General features: G+C 38.1%; 1 long non-coding RNA gene across 1 annotated transcript; it reads left to right on the plus strand.

The window, feature by feature from the left end:
• Positions 1–28: 28 nt before the first annotated feature.
• On the plus strand, positions 29–19,118 carry LOC106782999 (uncharacterized). The gene is made up of 3 exons (XR_001380447.3): positions 29–124; positions 5,499–5,618; positions 18,923–19,118. It is a non-coding gene; the product is annotated as an uncharacterized lncRNA (long non-coding RNA).
• Positions 19,119–21,918: the final 2,800 nt, after the last annotated feature.

A 21,918-nucleotide genomic window follows, 5' to 3' on the forward strand; every position in this document is an offset into this window, starting at 1 on the left:
GAAGCCATTATAGTGTCACTATTGTTACGATCATTCCAGGTACTACAGATCTTTGAATTAAGCATGGTCACTGCTGGGTCCTGTCAGGTGTATTTGGGACGGGTATTCCGTGGAGATGCCTGAGGTGGGTTTAAAAGCCAGATGTTGATCTTTGACCTATTTAGTTAATACCGAGTCGTGGAACTAAAACCGTAGTTCTTAAACTTGAGTGTACATCAGAATCCCTGGAGAGCTTATTTTAAAAACAGGTTGCTGAGCCCCATCCCTGGAGTGTGAAGTGGGCCTAATAATTTGCATTTTTAGCAAGTTCCCAGATGCTTGCTGCTCCTGCTGCTGGTTCAGGGTCCACACTATGAGAACCACTGAACAAAGGCCTGTGGAAATAGTTTATGTATTAAAGTGAAAAATGAAGAAATAGGTGCTTCTTTGGGGAGAAGGGCAGCTTCGCTTCTGAAGCCTAGGGCCTACAACGGTGTCTGGCGCTAATAAGCACTCAATAAATATTGAATGGATAAAATGAATGAAGATAAATGAATAAAGACAAAAGTAAAATGTTTTAAGTGGAAAGTAAGTTTTAAAGGCAATTGGAAAGTAGTTGCCAAGGTCTACAGTAAGTAATATGATTTTGGTGCTGAGAGGTACTTTGAATAGAATATTTTGGAATGAGTCATAAAGTTTATATTTCATGCACTTCTTTCACACTAACCCATCGGTAAAATATCCTATTAGAAAAATATCGCAAATCTACGGTCTTAGCAAAGCTTACTAAAATTGTGGCAGCAAAAAAGGAAATAGCCCCTGGTGTGATTCATTCAGTGGAGGCATACGACAAAAAAGAATTTCTTGAATTCCTGTCACAGGCACAGAGCGTGGACTTTTGATTCCAGCTCTCCTCCATGCCAGCTCTCTTGGCCAACCTTGGTTTCCTCATCTGCATGATAAGGAAGCTGGGTTAGGTAGATGATCTCTTTCAAGTTTTAAGAGTTCAGATTTCTAAAGCATTATCTCGAAACATTTCTCTAACCGGACTAACATAAATTATAAAAACCCTCCAGCAGAGCCCCCTAGTGGTCCTAACAGGAACCAACTATATATGTGGGTCATACAGTGAATTATTGGTATAATGTAAATCATGCAATGCTACATATGTGTATTGGTGCTAGTACAGTAAAAATGATTATTTCGAAGCGTGCCAAATTTTTTTGAATACTTTACATTTATAACCTTCATTCAGTTCCCAGCCTTAATCTTCGAACTTCAAAGAAACTTGCAACACTCAAATCACAGGGAAATTGCTAAGAAGGGTATGGTAATTTCTTTGGGGGAGACGAGTTTGGTAATTTTTAAATGCACATATTATTGGCCCTGAAATTCTACTTCTAGGGAGTCATTCTGCAGTCCTTCCAGAAAATGAGGCAACTGCATATTAACTGATATGAGATAATCCTCAAAATACATTTTAAGGGGAAAAAAGCACTATGCTAAATGCGATGTGGTATCCTGGATTGGACCGTAGAACTGAAAGGACATAAGCTAGCGAAATCTGAACAAGTTTTGAAATTTAGTTAACAGTATTGAACCAATGTTTGTTTCTTAGTTTTGACATGGTACTATGGTTGTGTAAGATGTTAACATTAGTAGAAGTGAGTGAAGAGTATATAAAAATCTCTGAAACTTTTCTGTAAATCTACAATTATTCCAAAAGAAAAAGTTTACTTTTAAAAAAGCACTATACAGTCCATAATGTGTATAGTATACCACCATATGTGTGAGGGAAGAAAGGAGTATGCTTGTGTAATAATGCTTGTGAATCCATAAAATATCACTGGAAAAATACATAAGAAACTGACAACAGTGATTATCTCTGAGAAAGCAACTTAAGTGCCTTGGAGAAGGCAAAGTGGGAGACTTTTCACCATGTATCCTGTTGTATATTTTACCTATTCAAAACTAAATTTTTAGGGGCTGGCCCGGTGGTGCAGCGGTTAAGTTTGCACGTTCCGCTTCAGTGGCCCGGGGTTCACTGGTTTGGATCCCGGGTGCAGACATAGCACTGTTAAGCAAGCCATGCTGTGGTAGGCATCCAACATGTAAAGTAGAGGAAGATGGGCATGGATGTTAGCTCAGGGCCAGTCTTCCTCAGCAAAAAGAGGAGGATGGCAGGACATGTTAGCTCAGGGCTAATCTTCCTCAAAAAAACCTAAATTTTTAAAAATGAGTTTCTAGTAATGCAGATTATAAGCTCTTGATTATTATGATCTAGTTCTGATTGATTGCTTACTTAATTAATTATTGAGTGCCTACTATGTGCCAGAAATGTTCTAGGCCCTGGTGGCATATCAGTGAACAAGAGACAAACTTTTGAAATTGTAGGCTTTACATTCTAGCAGGGATGGGGAGAATTCATCTCAAATATAGTCTGCAGACATCTAGGAGTCCCTGAGATGTTTCCAGAGGTCAGTCTGCAATGCCCAAACTATTATCATAATAAAACTAAGACATTATTTGCCTTTTTACTGTGTTGACCCTTGCACTGATGATGTAAAAGCTATAGTGGGCAAAAAAATTACTGTACTAGTAATAATTTTATTAATGCCACACACTCACTATTAAAAAATTCCAGTTCCGCTTTAAAATGTCTTTGATGAAGCAGTAGAAATTACTGATTTTATTAAACCTCAACTTTTGAGTATGTCTTCTTAATAGTCTGTGTGATGCATGGGAAGGATACATAAATAGCCTTCTGCTGCCTACCAAAGTACCTGGGAAAGCACTTGTCCAGTTGGTTGAGTTGTGAGCTGAACTAGCCACTTTTTTCATGGAACACCATTTTTACTTAATGATTGAGACAAACTATGTTTATTAAGGGTTGGCTATTTGGCAGACATTTTATCAAAAATGAACACGTGGGCCTGACACTTCAAGGAAAACAACTGGCAGAATTTGTTGCCAATGATAACATTCAAACTTGCAACTGAAAATTAGTTTTAGAAAACATATCTGCCACTGTAACTTGGCAACGTCCCAATACACTTAAAGGCGTTTCTGATTAAATTGGTGGTGATAACAGCAAATGTGATTGCTTGGAATTATACAATGAAATGTGTCAACATTTGGAAGACCTGCATAAATCTGTGAATCAATATTTTCCAAATGTACAGTACACGATGTTGCAAAATCACACATGGGTAAAACATCAACTCAAGGTGCAAGATAGACCAATGGATTTTAATGTAAAAGAATACAAAAAGTTCATTGATAACATTTTAGATTCCACATTGCAACTAAGCTTTACAAAACTACCATTTGTCTAGATTTAATGTAATATTAAAGAAGAATATCCACAATTATCTGAAAAAGTTATTAAAATATTCCTTCCCTTTCCATCTATGTTGAAGGCTGGATTTTCTTCATATACTTCAATAAAAACAACATATGCAACATGTTGAATGCAAAAGCATATACGAAAATCCAGCTGTGTTCTATTAAGTGAGGCATTAAAGAGATTTTGTTTTGGAAGATATATTTTCACTAAAGATATATTATTTATGTGAGCCTGTAATGAGCTTATTATAGTTATTTATTAATAAATGTTTCAATAATTTATCAGTTTTAATTTTTAACACAATGTTGTTTAACCCACATAAACAAATGCGCTTTGGAATCCTCAATATTTTTGAAGAGTATGAAGGAGTCCTGAGTATGTTTGAGCGTACAAGTACTGCTTAAACACGAGGATTAGATCGAAAAGTCACACACTTTCAGAATATATAATTTACATGAACATTATACATGTGAAGTTGTAAAATTGGTTTTAGATGATGGAGGAAAGTTAATCTGGTAACTCTTCTCTTGCCCCTAACAGAACAATGTGTTTGGATGTGCTGATTCACATTAAAAAAAATGCAGCAAGGCGTAATAGGGCTTTGCTGACCCCTGATAATAATTGCCAACGCTAGAAATGTGCAAGTCTTCCTTTTTGTAGCTCTTGCTGGTTATTATTACTGCTGTTCAGATTCAAATTTCCTGTTCTTCTGAATGCAGAGTGATTTTTTTTTTTTCTACAGCTCTTTCCTGACCTTGTGTTTTGCCTGCTTTGTGAGACTTTTTTCCTTTCTTTCTCTCACCACTGCCTATTCTACCTAAGCCTCTCATTTAACTCTCTTTTTGAAACACCCAGTTATAACTCTGAGATCATTCTGCCTTTTTTTTTTCTTTCACTGAGTTCTGCCCTTCCTATCTTGTTAACTCCTCTCCCCTACCTGCCCCAGCTGGGGTGAGAAGCTGGAGCAGCAAGAGTGGAAAGCAGCATTTAGATCCACAGCCGAACTTCTAAACTTAGCTCCAGGCCAGTGGGCACTACAGGATGGATTGTAATGCACACTATGTTATTCCAAATTTAGAGATTAGATCAGAACCCCCACCACTGTGGCTTTCAAAGTATCTGCAGCATGAGTGGAATGCTGGTTTTAACAGTACAGAATATATTTTCTTGTCTTAAATTACTGATTAGGTTCCTATCAGGTACAGAGGTTCTTTAGGTGGGAGTTCTTTAAGGAAAGGACCTCATAATTCCACTTTGTCCAAAGAATATGAAGCTACAAGTGGGACATGGCTATATGGCCTTCACACTTCACATTCACGACACAAGCCACCTTTCCGGTAGACTGCCCTCTGATGACCATCCCAATTGTTTTTGCTGGATTGGTTAATTCCTTTCTGACCTCTAAACCAGAGTCCTCTAATTTAGAGCCTAGAATCACTGGGGCCCCAATGCAAAGATCCCAATCCTTCAGAAGCTCCTCTTCAAAATCCTCTTCCTTTGGTCATCTCAAAGGCCATGAACTCATCAACATGGGAACTTTTCACTAACTAAAATCCACAACTAGCTTCTACCTACTCAACCCCTCAGTTATGTCAATTATTTATCATTTATTTAGAATACAGATTTTCCTAAATTATGTAAGCCTCATTAAGTCAGCCAGATAATCTTCATTTTGCTCCTCCAAATCCACTCTCCAACATTCTCTACTCTGTGCCTCTAGATACTGGAAGTATGATCCACAATGTTGTTTCTAATCAACAAGACTTCCTTACCTTCTGGATTCTAGTTGAGTGTGGCCGGTGGGAGGCACTGGCAGGAGATGAGGCTAAGGGTTAACAATGCAGTATTTCCCTACCAAAGGCTACACATCCTGTCCAATAGCTTTCCCCTTCAGCTGTAGCTACGGCTACTGCTGTAGCTCTTTCCGGATTCTGATAATCTTGTTCCCTTTACCCCCTCAAGCCTGGAGGTGCCAAGAGCTCCCTGCTGTTGTTAGTCTTTGTCAGCTTCCTTTAACTTTTTAAAAATAGTCTCCTCAACAAACTCTTCTAATTAACCACCTGCTTCCCTCCAAGACCCTGTCTGATACACCAAGGTACAACCATAATTTCTTACTCTCTTGGGTGTTGCTATTATTGAGGAAAATTACGACTCTGTCTCTACTGTTCTGCAGCTTCCTCATCAGGATTACTCAAGGAGCTCAGGGTTAACAACTTTCCCCACTAGAGTGAAGATCAAGCTCTGAAGGGCCACCTGAGAGTGACCACTGAAGACATTGCCCTATGAGGAGTAGGTAAATATTTTTCCCTTTCTTGGTGCTGCCGGGAGTGGAGATTCATGCCGACTTTCACGGCTCTATAGATGACCATTCAACTGTACTATCCTAAGGAATGGCTCCTTTCCAGGGTAACAATCTAGCTTTAAGTCCCTCTTCCCAGAGGCTTAGGGAAGAATATGCACAAGAAATTCCCCTGTGCTCTCTGAAGTGAGCCAGCACCATCACTTAGGCACTTTCAGGAGACCCTACAGAGGCCAGGCTTCTCAGGATAAGAGAGCTGTCACGAAAAGCATACTCCAAAGTAGCAGAAGACATACTCATCATACAAACATCTCAGCAAAAGCACTGTGATCAGAATTTGATGCAATTCTATTTTATCCTCCTTTTTATGATTTTGATTTATTCACAATAGTATGAATTCTTACACATCTTTAACCTATCAGCATAATATTTTCTTAAGTTAACATTAGGAAGGAGGCTAATTTTAAAGAAAAATAGTTTAAATAGCATTTGGTAATTTATTATTCCACAATTTTGTTTATTTGATTAGGGAAGGTACATCCTCATATTTCCCATCTGAAAAGTTCAGGAAAGCACTTAGATACTACAACAATTAGAGCTTAAGGATGTCTAGACTGGTATGTAAACTAAGCACACTTACTGCTAAATGGAATTATTATTATTATTATTTTAAATATTTTATTTTTTCCTTTTTCTCCCAAAGCCCCCTGGTACATAGTTGTGTATTTCTAGTTGTGGGTCCTTCTAGTTGTGTTATGTGGAATGTCACCTCAGCATGGCCTGATGAGCAGTGCCATGTCCGCGCCAAGGATTTGAACCGGCAAAAACCTGGGCTGCCAAAGCAGAGCATGCGAACTTAACCACTCAGCCATGGGGCCGGCCCCCTAAATAGAATTATTTTTTAAAAACAATGAAACCTTATTCACCACACTAGACAATTAGATTTTTAGATTTCTGTCTTTAATAAAACTGAGTACCAAGGCTTTCTGTACAGGCTCTCCCTAGGCTTCCTTACAACACCTCATCTCAAGCTTTCTATTTTTTTAAATTGTGTAAAATATACATAACAAAATTTACCGTTTTAACCATTTTTAAGTGTACAGTTCAACGGCACTGGGCACATTCACTTTGTTGTGTAACCATCACCACCATTCACCTCTGGAACTTTTTCACCATCCCAAACTGAAACTATACCAACTAAATAATAACTCCCCATTTTTCCTCTCAGCCTCTGGTATCCACTATTCTGCTTTCTGTCTCTATGAATTTGACTATTCTAAGTACCTCCTATAAGTGGAATCATATGTTATTTGTCCTTTTGTGGCTGGCTTATTTCACTTATAATGTTTTCAAGGTTTATCCATGTTGTAGCATATATCAGAATTTCCTTTCTTTTTAAGACTGAATACTATTCCATTGTATGTATCCACATTTTGTTTATCCACTCATCACCCATCAATGGACACTTGGGTTGTTTTCATCTTTTGGCTACTGTGAATAATGCTGCTATGAACATGGGTGTGCAAATATCTCTTCAAGACCCTGCTTCAGGGGCTGGCCCGGTGGTGCAGCAGTTAGGTTCACACGTTCCACTTTGGCAGCCGGGGGTTCACAGATTCGAATCCTGGGTGTGGACCTATGCACTGCTTGTCAAGCCATGCTGTGGCAGGCGTCCCACATATAAAGTAGAGGAAGATGGGCACAGATGTTAGCTCAGGGTCAGTCTTCCTCAGCAAAATAGAAAAGGATTGGCGGTAGATATTAGCTCAGGGCTAATCTTCCTCAAAACAAAACAAAAAAAGTCCCTGCTTCAGTTCTTTAGAGTATATAACCAGAAGTGAAATTGCTGGATCACTTGTTAATTCCACGTTTAATTTTTTGAGGAACCACCATACCATTATCCACAGCAGCTGCACCATTTTACATTCCCACCAGTAGTGCACAAGGGTTCCAATTTCTCCACATCCTCTCCCACACTTGTCAACTTATTGCTTTTTTTTGATAATAACCATCCTAATGGGTGTGAGATGGTATCTCACTGTGGTTTTGATATGCATTTCCCTAATGATTATTGATGTTAAGCATCTTTTCATATGCTTATTGACCATTTCTGTATCTTCTATGGAGAAAAATCTATTCAAGTCCTTTGCTTATTTTTGAATCAGATTGTTTGTTTTGTTGTTGTTGAATTGTAGGAGGTTTTTTTTTTTTTTAAAAAAAGTATGTCCTGGCTATTAATCCCTTATCAGCTGTATGATTTGAAAATATTTTCTCCCATTTTTTTGGTTACTTTTTCACTAGCCTGATAGTGTTTTCTGATGCAAAAAGTTTTTAATTTTGATGAAGTCCAATTAATTTTTCGTTGTTGTTGCCTGTGCTCTTAGCATTATATCTAAGAAATCATTGCCAAATCCAATGTCATGAAGATTTGCCCCCATGTTTTCTTCTAAGACTTTTATAGTTTTAGTTGTTATGTTTAGGTCTTTGATCCATTTTGAGTTAATTTTTGTATATGGTGTAAGAGAAGGGTCCCACTACATTCTTTTGCACATGGATATCTAGTTTTCCTAGCATCGTTCGTTGAAAAGATTGTCCTTTCCCCAATGAATAGTCTTGGCATCCTTGTAGAAAATCATTTGACCATATGTGTGAGGGATCATCTCAAGCTTTTAACCACAGAAGGTAATTCTTATCTTTCCCAGGCCAAGCTTTACATTGAAGAAAAGCCACTATTAATATCACCATTTATGGGTGTGCAAGTAACTATGTTAGATGCTAGGGCTACACAGGAATAAGATAGGGACTTTGTTCATGAAATGACCAATTTATTGGAGGACATAGAATGTTTCATTAAAAGACAAATACAAATAGAGGATAGCATATGATAATTTTAAAATAAGTCGCACAGAAATTTTATGTTTGGCAGTTCAGATGTTGTGTTTTAGGAATAGATTTTAAATATTAAGATACTAATTAGTATGTACAAAGATGTTCATAGCAGCATTATTCATAATAGTCAAAAAATGGAAATAGTGCCAATGTCCATCAACTGACGAATGGATAAACAATTTGTGGTATATCTATACAATTGAATATTATTCAGCAATTCAAAGAAAGTACTGACACGTGCTACAACATGGATGAAATTTAAAAACGTGCTAAGTGAAAGAAGTCACAAAGGGCCACATATTGTGTTATTCCATTTATATGAAATGCCGAGAATAGGGAAATCCACAAAAACTGAAAGTATTTACTGGTTGCCTAAGTCTAGGGGGGAGAGGAGGAAGAGAGGAGGGAGGAATGGAAAGTGATGGCTAATGGGCATGGGATTTCTTTTTGGGGTGATGAGAATGTTCTGAAACTGGTTGTACAACTCTGCGAGTACACTAAAAACCGTGGAGTTGTACACATTAAATGGGTGAATTGTATGGTATGTAAATTGTGTCTCAATAAAGGTATTATTTAAAAAATAAATAAAAATAGACAGCCTCACCAGCCCCATCACTCCTAAAAAAAAGTGAGTTTTATTGTACGTGAACTACATCTCAGTAAAGCCGTCATTAAAAAAGAAAGAAAAGAAAAGATACCAATCATTAATCCAGAAGGAACTATTGTTTGGGGCAGACATCTTGTTTCTCCTAGGTTTATAGAATCCTATCTGAAGCCATGCAAAACAGTATGATTTTTTAATATCTGAGGCAACAGTGAATTAGTGAAAGTTTTAAATTAGGGTTGTTATATATTGAAATTGTGTTTTAGGAAGATTAATACTGGCAGCTTTCAGTAGGCTGGACTGAAATGAAGAGAGACTGGAAGAGGGAAGCTACCTGGGTAGCTGTTAAAATATTCTAGAACAGTGGTTCCTAACAGTGGTATCCAACAGCATCAGCATCACCTAGGAGCTTGTTAGATGCAAATTCTTGGTTCTCACCCCAAACCTACTGAATCAAAACCCTGAACTGGGGTCCAGCAATCTTTGTTTTAATAAATCCTCCCTGTGATTCTGATGCAGGAGAACATAGGAGAACCATTGCTCTAGGAGAAAACAATGTGTATCTGAAAGAGGATGGTAATGATGGGACTGGAGAAAAGCTTACACGTGTAGGGAAAATATTTCCAGCAAACAATTTGGATTTAAAAGATGAGAGGAAGGAAGGAAGCAAAGAAAACTCAGATTTCCTTTAGTGTCATTAACAGAAATAGGACCAGCCTGGTGGCACAGCAGTTAAGTTTGCACGTTCTGCTTCAGTGGCCCAGGGTTCACAGGCCCAGATCCCGGGTGTGTATCTATGCACCACTTATCAAGCCATGCTGTGGCAGGCATCTCATGTATAAAATAGAGAAAGATGAGCACGGGTGTTAGCTCAGGACCAATCTTCCTCAGCAAAAATAGGAGGATTGGTGGCAGATATTAGCTCAGGGCTAATCTTCCTCAAAAAAAATGTTACTATAAACAGAAATAGGGAAAATAGGAAGAGGTTCAGGTATAGAAAGAAAGATATTGAGTTCAATTTTTTACATTCTAAGCTGATTTATGAAGCAGACACTATTAATTGCCTACCCAAATCCATTGCCCTCACCTGCCCCACCCTCCTTCTTAGCAGAATCCCTTTTGTACTCATCCTCCATGTGGCCATGTAGCCAAGGGAGTCTGGGGCCCTCCCCAAACCCAAAAGGTGACTCTTGATTGGCCTAATAATCATGGTTGTCTTAAGTAGGTTAGGCATAAGCATGTGCCATAATTCTGGCCAGTGAGCAATGAGGGACATCTGCTGGGGGTCTGAGATGGAAGAAGGGGAATCCTTTGAAAGGACACAAAGCAAGATCGTTCCCTTTTTCCTGCCTCTGAATATCACTGAGCTGGAACTGCAGCAGCCATCTATCTTATGGCAGGGAGGGTACTATTTAACAGTGTAATGGAAGTTCTAAATAGTTCAAAATCCCGAGAAAAAAGGGGAACATTTTCAGTGCTCACTTTGTGTTAGGCATACTTCTAGGTGCTTTACACATATGATTAAGTTATTAAAATGTAAATTAACTCTTTTAATCTCACAACAATCTCATTTTGCAGATGAGGAAATTGAAACATGGCAAGTAACTTGTCCAACACAAAGTTAAATACGAGGAAATGAAAGAGACAAGATTCTCACAGGTCTTTTGACTCCAGAGCCTACACCCTTAACATCAATGTTCAAATTACAAAGATCAGAAAATAGGGGCCAAAATTACAATCATTTGTGGATGCTATGACTATTTACAAAAGAGAGAAAAAATATTAACTGAAAAATTTTTGGAAATATTCAGTTCAGTGAGGTAGCTGATTACAAGGAGATTATATAAAATAACTGTTCCTTCACCAAAAAATAACCAATTAGAAAGTATAGTAGGATTTGTCAATTATACCTCAATAAAGCTGAAAAAAATTGGCTTTCTAAAAGAAAAAGAGAGTATAGTAGGTAAAAAATTCTGTTCACATAGCAGTCTATTCAGGAAAAATTATCCAAAACCTCGAAATAAAGCAAAAAGATGATTACATGGCCTTTTAATATACTAAAGCTTTTGTGTGTGTGTGTGTGAGGAAGATTGGCCCTAAGCTAACATCTATGTCAATCTTCCTCTGTTTTATGTGGGACGCTGCCACAACGTGGCTTGATGAGCAGCGCTAGGTCTGCACCCAGGATCCAAATCTGGGAACCCGGGCTGCCAAAGCGGAGGATGCAAACTTAACCACTATGCTACCAGGCCAGCCCCACTAAAGCATTTTTTAAAAGTTAATGCTTTGTTTTTTAGAGCAGCTTTAGGTTTACAGAAAATTGAGTAAATGGTACAGAGAGTTCCCATATACCCTGTCCCTGCCCCTCACAGTTTCTACTATTAACATCTTGCATTAGTGTGGCACATTTGTTATCACTGATGAACCAATATTGATACATTATTATTAACTAAAGTCCACAGTTTACATTAGAGTTCACTCTTTGTGTATAGTTCTATGAGTTTTGTCAAATGCATAATTTCGTGTATCCACCATTACGATATCATACAGAATAGTTTCGCTGACCTAAAAAATCCTGTGCTCAACCTATTCACCCCTCCTCCACCCCCTCCTACTCTCTCTGGCAACCACTGGTCTTTTTAACTGTCTCCTTTTTACTGTTTCCAGGTTGTCATATAATTGGAATCATACAGTATGTAGGCTTTTCAGACTGGCTTCCTTCACTTAGCAGTATGCATTTAAGATTCTTCTATGTCTCTTCCTGGCTTAATAGCTATTTCTTTTTTTTTTTTTTAATTTATTTTTCTTCACTACTTCTTTTTTTTTTTGAGGAACATGAGCCCTGAGCTAACTACTGCCAATCCTTCTCTTTTTGCTTAGGAAGACCGGCCCTGAGCTAACATCCATGCCCATCTTCCTCTACTCTATACGTGGGACGCCTACCACAGCATGGCTTTTGCCAAGTGGTGCCATGTCCACACCCAGGATCCGAACCGGTGAACCCCAGGCAGCCGAGAATCAGAACGTGGAAACTTAACTGCTGGGCCACTGGGCTGGCCCCCCACACTGTCTTGATTATTGTAGTTTTATAGTACATCTTGAAGTCAGCTAGTGTCAATCCTCCAACTTTGCTCTTTTTCAGTATTGTGTTAGCTATTCTGTGCTAGAGCTTTTTTTTAAGAGCATTTTTTAATAACCTGCCCAAAGATCTTCTGACTCAGAAATTGTAATTCTGACCAATAATCGATTAGGGATCAGATGTTTTCCAATCCTATGACAGTTGGATTTAATTTATAGAAATGAATAGGATGCAATGATATATTTTTCTTTCTGTTGGAAGTGAGGATAAGCCCAAAGGTTATATTTTATAGTCCCTTAGGACACTGACCAGTTTTGTATCTCATTTAGCAATCTTATTTCAGCATTCCTTTCCCACTAACTATATGCTTCTAGTTCTCCTTTTCCAAAGGAGCTCAGAATTTTACTGATTTTTCTCATTAATGAATTAAATAAAGCTTTGACATGAATTCACTATCTGTGTATAAAATAGTTTTAAAAATCAATTTAAGAATTATGTTTTCACAAAGTAAAACTAAAATAATTATCTAGCAATAAACATTACAATTATATAGCACATAAATCTTTTAAAAAGCATAAAACTTTACTGAGAACACTTGAATTAAAAGACACATTTCTGTACTGGAAGACTCAAATGGTAAAGATTTCCAAATGTCCTCAAAATAACATAAATTTAATGCTATTCCAACTAAAATTCCAAGGGGATTTTTTTTTTGCAACCAAACCATTTCATTCTAAATCTAAGAATATTTTGAAAAAGAAAGACACTAAGATATTAAAGTGTTTTAAAGCTATTAAGAATCAAACCAATTTTCTGAACAGACAGTATAGCCAGAATAGACCACCTCAACCATTTATAAAGATTTTGTATGTGATAAATGTGGCATTTCAAATTAGTAGAGAAATAATGAATTGTTTAATGAGCAGTGTTAGAATAATTTGGGGAAAACAATCTCATCTTCTACTCCTCCACATACACCATGCACAACAGCTATGTCATTCTATTTACTGCTTCTCAAGCAAGAGATGCTATCTATTTTCTTTTCTTTTCTTTTCTTTTTTGGTGAGGAAGACTGGCCCTGTACTAACATCTGTTGTCAATCTTCCTCTTTTTGCTTGAGGAAGATTGTCACTGAGCTAACGTCTGTGGCAGTCTTCTTCTATTTTGTATGTGGGATGCCACCACAGCGTGGCTTGATGAGCAGTGTGTAGTTCCATGCCTGGGATCTGAACTCATGAACCCCAAGCTGCCGAAGCAGAGCATGTGAACTTAACCACTCTGCCACTGGGCCAGCCCCTGATGCTATCTATTTTCATGCTTCCTTGACTTTGCATATGCTGTCCTCTCTGCCTAGAGTTCCTTCCCCGTCTCATCCACTTACTGAAATCCCATTCTTCAAGAGCCAAATTAAACATCTGTGAAATTTTCCTTCCTTCTTATACCCTCTTTTGTGCAGCCAGTCACTATGTCTACCACTTATATCTACTATTGTACTCGTGACGTTCTATTATGATAATTTATTTATATTTTTATACTCTTTACTAGACTGTGAGCATCTTATGGCCAGGGATCATGTCTTCTCAATGTTGTATCTTCATATCTAGTACAACATGCTTCATAATGGGTACCCAAGAAATACTTTTTAAATTAATGAATGAAATGAAATGTGACAGTACTTTGACTAAAATGAAGTGATGAATAAATAGATGGCTGTCATAAGCCCAGATGGTGGTCATGAGCTTAGGCTCTGACAGCAGATTGCCTCAGTTTGAATCTCATCTCCTCACTTACTAGCTGTGTGATCTTGGGCAAATGACTTAACCTCTCTGTACTTCACTTTCTCCATATGAAACGGCTATAATAATAGTTACCTCATAGGATTGTTATGAGGATTTTAAAAGTTACCTCATAGGATTGTTATGAGGATTTTAAAAGTTAGTATAGGCTTTTACTTCCAGGAAGAAACGGAATAGATGTAGTTTTCATTGTTCCTTCCACTAAGTGCATCTAAAATCCCTGGATATTCTATATAAAATAAAATACAAGAAGACTCTGAAAAGTGGAGAGGAGGAAGCAGACAAGCTAATGATGTCAGGACCCAAGGAATAAGTGATGGCAAGTTCCTAGGTTTTCTTTTCACTGTGTATATTCCACACTGGTTACTGGAGAAGCCAGAAACCTGGAAATACCAATGGACACAGATTAAAAAAATAATGCCCCTAAGAAAAGCCTTCTGTCTTTAGCCAAAGAACCAGGAAAGGATTAGTCTAGCAAGACAGAAAACCTTTAAACAATAACTGCTCTACTCTAGGCAAACATCACAGAAAATAACCGTGGCTCCACCCACACAATCACCAGTGGGGAGCCTAGGCTTCTACTCTTTCCAGGCTGGAATGAGTCATCTCAATCCTTCTGCCAGGGTAAGTGTCAGAGAAGGCTGATGGAGAGCCATGACTTTCATCTCTGCTTGGTAGTAAACAGTACCGAATCCTCCATGCTATCAGTGGAGATCAAATGAGGAACCTGGACTTCCATCTCCACCCATAGAACACCTCCTCCTCCTTGCTGAGTGGTGTCAGAGGAGGCCTAGTAGAGAGCCAGGACTTTCATCCCCTCTCAGGAGCAACAATGCCATATATGCCTCCATGGTGTCAGCAGAGGCCCCATAGGGAGCCAGAACTCCCGCCTCCACTTGACAGGAGTGAAATGCCCCTTCTCCTACCCAGGGTATCACAGAGGAGAACCAAGACTTCCACCCCTGCCTGGCAGTAATGAGGTAGCATCCCCCTTTACCCACCAGAGCCATGTCAGAGGAGGCCTGCTAAAACACAAGATCTAAAGACTTATGAGCCTTATAATACCCAAGATGTCCAGGTTTCAATAAAATATCACTAACCGTATCAAAACCCAGGAAGATCTCAAAGTGAATGAGAAAAAGACAATTAACAGATGCCAACAACAAGATGACACAGATGTTAGAATTATTTGACAAGGATTTTAAAGCAGCCATCATAAATATGTTTCTACAAGCAATTATGAGGATGCTTTGAAACCAATGAAAAAATAGGAAGTTTCAGCAAGAAATAGAAAGTCTTAGAAAAGAAATAGGATATGTCATCAAGAATCAAATGGGAATTTAGAACTAAAAAATGCAGTGACCAAAATAAAAATCTTAATGGATGAGCTCAACAGAAGAATGGAGAGTACAGAAGAAAGAATCTGTGAACTTGAAGATAGAAGAATAGAAACGATCCAGTCTGAACAAACAAGAAAAAATGGATTTAAAAAAATAGCAGAATCTTGAGGACCTATGGGACTATCATCATCAGAGTCCTGGAAGGAGAGGAGGAAGACAGAAGGGCTGAAAAAGTATTTGAAGAAATAATGGCTGAAATTTTCCCAAATTTGGCAAAAACCATAAACACACAGTTTCAAGAAGCTGACTGAGCTCCAAACAGGCTAAACATAAAGAAATCCACATCAAGGCACATCATAGCCAAACTTCTGAAAACTGAAGACAAAGAAAAATCTTGAAAACAGTCAGAGAGAAATGAAACATTACATATAGGGAAAAAACAATTAGAAGAGTAGCAGATTTCTCATCAGAAACTGCAGAAGCCAGAAGGAAGTGGCACACTTTTGAAGTATTGAAAGAAAAGAACGGTCAATCCAGAATTGTATATCCAGAGACAATATCCTTCAGAAATGAAAGATCAATAAACACATTCTCAGATGAAGGAAGACTAGGAGAATATGACTCCAAATTCACCAAATTAGGCCTACCCTAAAAGAATGACCAAAGGGAGTTCTCCTCTAAACAGAAAGGAAATGATAAAAGAAAGAATCTTGGAACATCAGGAAGGAAGAAAACATGAAAAGAGCAAAAATGTAGGTAAATATAATAGACTTTTCTTGTCTTGGGTTTTCTAAGTTATGTGTTTGACAGTTGAAACAAAAATTATAACATCGTCTAATGTGGTTCTCCATGTATGTAGAAGAAATATTTAAGGCAGTTATATTATAAATGCGAGAGGGTAAAGGAACATAAGGGAGGTAAGGTAAAATGTCAACACCAATAAATTTGATTGTAGTGGTGGTTACACAAATCTACATATGTGAGCAAATCACATAGAACTATACACATGAATTATATTGATGTCAAATTCCTGGTTTTGTTATTGTACTATAATTATGTAAGAGGTAACCATTGGGTGAAGGGTATGTGGAACCTCTTTGTAATATTTTTGCAAATTCCTGTGAGTCTATAATTATTTCAAAATTAAAAGTTATTAAAAAGTTAACATATATAAAGCACTTAGAATAGTTCCTGTTACACAGTAAGTACTATAACTGTGTTAGCTACCATTATTAAGTAACATTTGCAAGCATATTATTAGTCAAGCATCCTTAGGCCAAACCATGGAAAATTATATTTGCCATGGTCATTTCTTCAGTTCTATTATTTAACTTTAGGTGAGTTTCTTAAACTACTCTGAACTTTGGTTTCTGTACTTTTGGGTAAGGATTAAAGGAGATAGCAGACTTGAAACAGCTTAGTACAGAATCTGACACATAGTAGACATTCCACAAAGCTTAGCTCCTATGCTGTTTCCCTAAGTCATCACCCCAGGCTGGCTTTCCCATCTAAATCAAGTAACCAGTTCTAAATCCTACTTCCCTCGGAACCAAAGTCTCTTTGTGTGGACATCAAAATTCTGTTTTGCTTAAAATAATTTGAATTGAGTTTACATCATTTACAACCAAATATACCTCTCATATCTAAAGTGACAGTTAGTTAATCTGCTAAGCTAAATAACATAGGTAGTGGCCTCGAGTTAAATAATTGAAATAGAATTTCATGGCCAGAAGTTCTTTTAGAATTAATTTAGTCCAAACTTCCCTCCCCACCTCTCTGGAATTTTAAGATGAAGAAGCTCCCAAAAAGTTCACCAACTTGCTAAAGTCATGTAGCAAATTAGTGTTGGAACCAAGACTAGAACCTGGGATCTTGAGGCTATGCCCCTACTACCCTATGCTGTAGAGAAATGGGAACATAAATCAAAACCAGACACCTCTCTCTCTGAGTTCTATTTCTAGTTGTTGTGATTGCTGTCTAACTTTCAGACAACAGTGAATGCTTATTTTGAGCTTGTAGTCAAGAAGATGTTTCAGTTTTTTTTCACTTGAAATACAAGTAAATTCAAGTCTCACCATTCTGTTTTTGAGCAGCAGTTATTTTTTTAAGCACACATACTCAGTTTTACATTAACTCAAATTACTTTTTGGATCAGCCTTTTTAGATCTTCTGGAATCTTCATTTTGACATTCAGCTTATCACCTATTAATCACTCCACATTTTGTATTATCTGCAAATTTGATAAGCATGCTTCCAATATGCTCATTCATGTTAAGTGACTCATGAAAATGTTTAACAGGATATGGCCAGAGGCCTGTGACAAACTGCTAGATTTCTATTTCACCTTTGTATAAATCGTTTCAACTTTTAACAAACTGTACTATCATCCAATCCGCCTTGTCCATGAAGATTTGTCAAATGCCTCAAAAAAAGGATATGCAAGGTCTACACCATTTTTTTGATCTACCATAGTAGTAAGAGTAGTGATGAATAATAATGGCTACTACTTATTGAGTGACCAAAACTTTTTCACGCTGTTTCATATTATCATATGAAAAATATGAATATCACATGAAAAATTATCATATCAAAAATAATATTCATATTATTTTTAATTTAGTCCTTTCAAAAACTCTCTGAGGTAGGTGTTATTATTTTAATTATTGCCATAGTAGAAAAATTCGGGCTCCCTAGGGCATACATGAGTGTAGTCTGGTTTTAGCTAACCACATATTTATTTTTCTAAATATTGTTGTTTTACTGGCTGGTGGAAAAGCAGAAGAATGCCTGGAGAAGCTGTGGGGAAAGTGGTGGGGGTTTTTTTTGTTTGTTTGTTTTGTTTTTTTGAGGAAGTGAGAGGTGAAGGAGATGACGCAGATTCCCTAGGGGAGGAATTTTAGGCAAGAGCCAGGTTAGATAAGAGGATTTTTATGAAGTTTTTGTTGTGTCGTGTATAACATAGTCCCCATTATTTCTCAATGACTTCAAAGTTTGAATTGTTGGTGTTTTGTAATAAGCCCACGTGTGTGAGATTGATCTCAAGGAAGGCCCTGGGTAAGAGCAGAGCTGGCCCAATGAAGCTCCATCACATTTGGGTTACATCACAGGCTCCGAGAAGTCAAGTGTCCAAGTCTCACCTCTAGTAAGTGGTGGAGCTGGGATTAGAATTCAGCCTCCTCCCACTCCAAGGCCCGCTCTCTTCCCTTGCGTGACGCTGCAGGGGTCAAACCAGGGAGAGTAGGAACCCTATCAGAAAGGAGGAATGCCTCATTTAGATCCATTTATTTTTTAGTGAATTCATGCTGTGCCTTGTTTTCGCCACTTTTCTAAAGATTCACAAGCCATTTGTCTAATTATCCATTCCAGAATTTTGCCAAGGAAAAATGTGCTTACAGGCTTGCAGTTTCTTCTTTTAGAAAACGAGGACATTTGTCCATCTCCAGGCTTCTGGCACCTCTTCTGTTCCCAACAAAGTTACCACCACGTTTCAAACTCTTTCAGTAAACCAGACAGGTGAAGTTGTGTTAAGGACCTGGACGCTGTTTTACGTCTTTACTGCCTTGGACTTAAATTCTCTCTTTCTTTTGTAGGTCCTACTCTTTCTAATTTGAGGATAATTCTTGGTGATGGAAAATGGAAGCAAAGTGGGAGCTGATGAATTCTGCTTTTTTCTCTGTCATCTGTTGTCACTACACCTTCTGTTCCCTGTTCTTCTTGCTCAGAACATCAACTTTCCTGACATTACCTTTATCTATCAGTGCTATTAAACACTATGATTACAAGTTAGTATTTTTGGATTAATTTATTAAAATATATCATAGAGAATTTAGTACAAAACCTTGCTTTTAAAAATATTTTACCTATTCCAAAGAATTTTTATAGCTGGCTGTTCTCTTATGTAACAAATAATAACTACAAAGTACCCTATTTACAAGATTTCCTCTAAAATATAGAGTTTCAGACAGTAATTCAACAACTTTATTGTTAAAATGGAGGCCTTTTTTCCCAGTTTTATTGAGTTATAATTGACATATAACATGGGTAAGTTTAAGGGGTACAAATGTGATGATTTGATACATTTATATATTGCAAAATGATTACCACCTCCATCCAGTCACATAATTACCATTTCTTTTTTGTGATAAGAACTCTTAAGATCTACTCTCAGCAACTTTCAAGTATATAATACAGTATTATTAACTATAATCACCATGCTGTACATTAGATCCCCAGAACTTATTCATCTTATAGCTGGAAGTTTATAGTCTTTGACCAACATCTCCCCATTTCCCCCATCCCCCAACCCCTGGCAACCACCACTCTACTCTGTGTTTCTCTGAGTTTGGCCTTTTTAGATTAAAATGGAGGACTTTTTAAATGGTAGGAGTAGAAATTGAGTGTCATTTCTTAGAAAACACAAAATGATAATGCCGGAAAAAGAAGAAATACTATATTAATAATAGAAATTTTGTTTTGACCATTTTTTCCCCTTCCAAGTTATTCATTCTCTCTGGGGAGGTAAACTAGCCTTACATTTTAATACTTGATTTGAATTTCCACGGATTTTCTATTAAAAAAAAAAAAGATGTTTGCATCATTCTGTACTTCCCCGAAGAGCTAGCAAGAAACCCTCTTCAAAGTAAGTGGTTAAATTCTATGCTCAGTTGCCTTGTTTACGTGATTTTGAACCTTAAACAGAGGTGACTCAGAGCTGACTCTTTGGGTGGGCGTCTTAGGATTCGGCCACTGCAAAGTTTATGCTTGGCGTTTTCAGCATTTCCTACCCTCTCTGCCCTTCCTAAATTCTCTTAATGTGGCAGGGTTTTCAGTTTGCTTCAATGAAGCGTTCTAGAGGAGCTGCCACACATAGTCCCTGTCCTTTGCATTGGATTACGAGTATGAGTCCGTCTCTGCCTTTAAGGAACTCATAGCCTACTTGGATAGACAGCCATGCCAATAAATAATATAACAGTGTGTGATGTGTGAAACAACTGAAGCATGTGCAAGGGAGTGAAACAGTGCAAAGGAGGGTACTCTCACTGTGAGGCCCAGGGAAGTGTCACAGAGCACCAGTGAGTGCCGCGGTCAGCGGATATAAAAGGATGACTAGGTATGCAGCAAGAAGTTAAGGTGGAAAGGACATTCCAGACAGCAAACACACCATACACAAGACCATGATGTGTGTGGAAACAGAGACGTGACCAATGTTCTAGTGCACTGTGTAAGTGGAGTGTGGGATCCGGATCATGATGTCGTGTATATGTGTAAAGGAATTTGAACTTTGTCCTGGATGCAGAGGGTTTTGAGTGGGGAAATGACATGGTCAGAAAAAGTTCTTTGAGGATCATCTGGCAGCAATATGGTGGATGGCTTGTAGAGGACGTGACTCTAGGCAGGATCACCAGTTAGGAGATTACTGCATCAGCCTAGGTCCTGAGCTAAGTATTGGTACCGAAAAAGAGAGAACGCCAAAATGTAAGCTGTCTGGGAGGTTACATTAACAGAATCCAGTAGTTTGGATGTGGGAAAGGAAGCTGGTAAAATGGCTCCTAGAGTTCTGGTTTGTGGTTTAGATAGCTGTTTGAGACTTCCTAACTAATATCCCTGCTTCAACTCTAACTGATAACCTAACTAATAAACCTACTTCCCACTCTACTGTCTCACATGCAGTCTGAGTGACTTTTCCCTCTCTTTGTTTTGTAAAATTTCAATTGAAAAATAGTATAATGAATACCCACATAGCTTTCACCTGGATTCACCATTTGCTAACATTTTACCACATTTGTGCTCTCTTTCTCCCTTCCTCTCTCTCACTCTCTCTCTCCCTCTGTCCCTCTATAGTGGATTTGTGTCGTGTCAATTTAGCTCAACTGGAACTATGTTTCTAAGAATTCACTTCCCTGCATAGTGGCAAGAACTGTAAAGGGTCTTGAGATTTTACCCGCTTAAAAGCCCGGTACAGTTCCTGGGTCTGTTAGAAGACACGAGACTACCAGGTTAGAAACAGAGGACTTTATTACTCTCACCATAGTAGGCAGCACGAGCTTCATATTCATAGAGCTCCTTTCGCCCACCCCCAACCTCTTGCCCACCAAGTCCCACAGGGGCAACATGGAGGTGGGCTCAGGTGGATGCTGCACATTTAATGGGTTTGTGTCACAGCTGAGGGACCCTGATTATAATGGACTGCAAGCAAACTTGTCCAACCTTTGCCTTGGAAGGTGACATTATCATATTATTGTCTTGTACTCGAGAGCAAACAAATCTGCCCTCTCTCCTAGAGGAAGACACTATCTCTTTCTTCCAAGGCTATTCACTATGCAAATATCTTTTAAAGGATATTCCAGAATAAAGTCTGACACTGCCTTTGCCCTCAAGATGTATAGAGAAGTGAGATAACCTTGGAGAATTGTTGCCCAATACATAGTTCCAGGACCATGAGGGATTTTTTGCATGAGATTTAGAAGGCGGAAGTGAAGTAACAGCCGTTTTGTTTTTATACTTTAATGTCAGTGCAGAGCACCAGCGAGTGTTACAGTTGTCTCTTATCTCCTGGCTCCTCTGGCTGGTGTGGAGCAGTAGGCAG

Source organism: Equus caballus, chromosome 3 (assembly GCF_041296265.1).
Source record: "Equus caballus isolate H_3958 breed thoroughbred chromosome 3, TB-T2T, whole genome shotgun sequence".
NCBI classification, from domain to species: domain Eukaryota; kingdom Metazoa; phylum Chordata; class Mammalia; order Perissodactyla; family Equidae; genus Equus; species Equus caballus.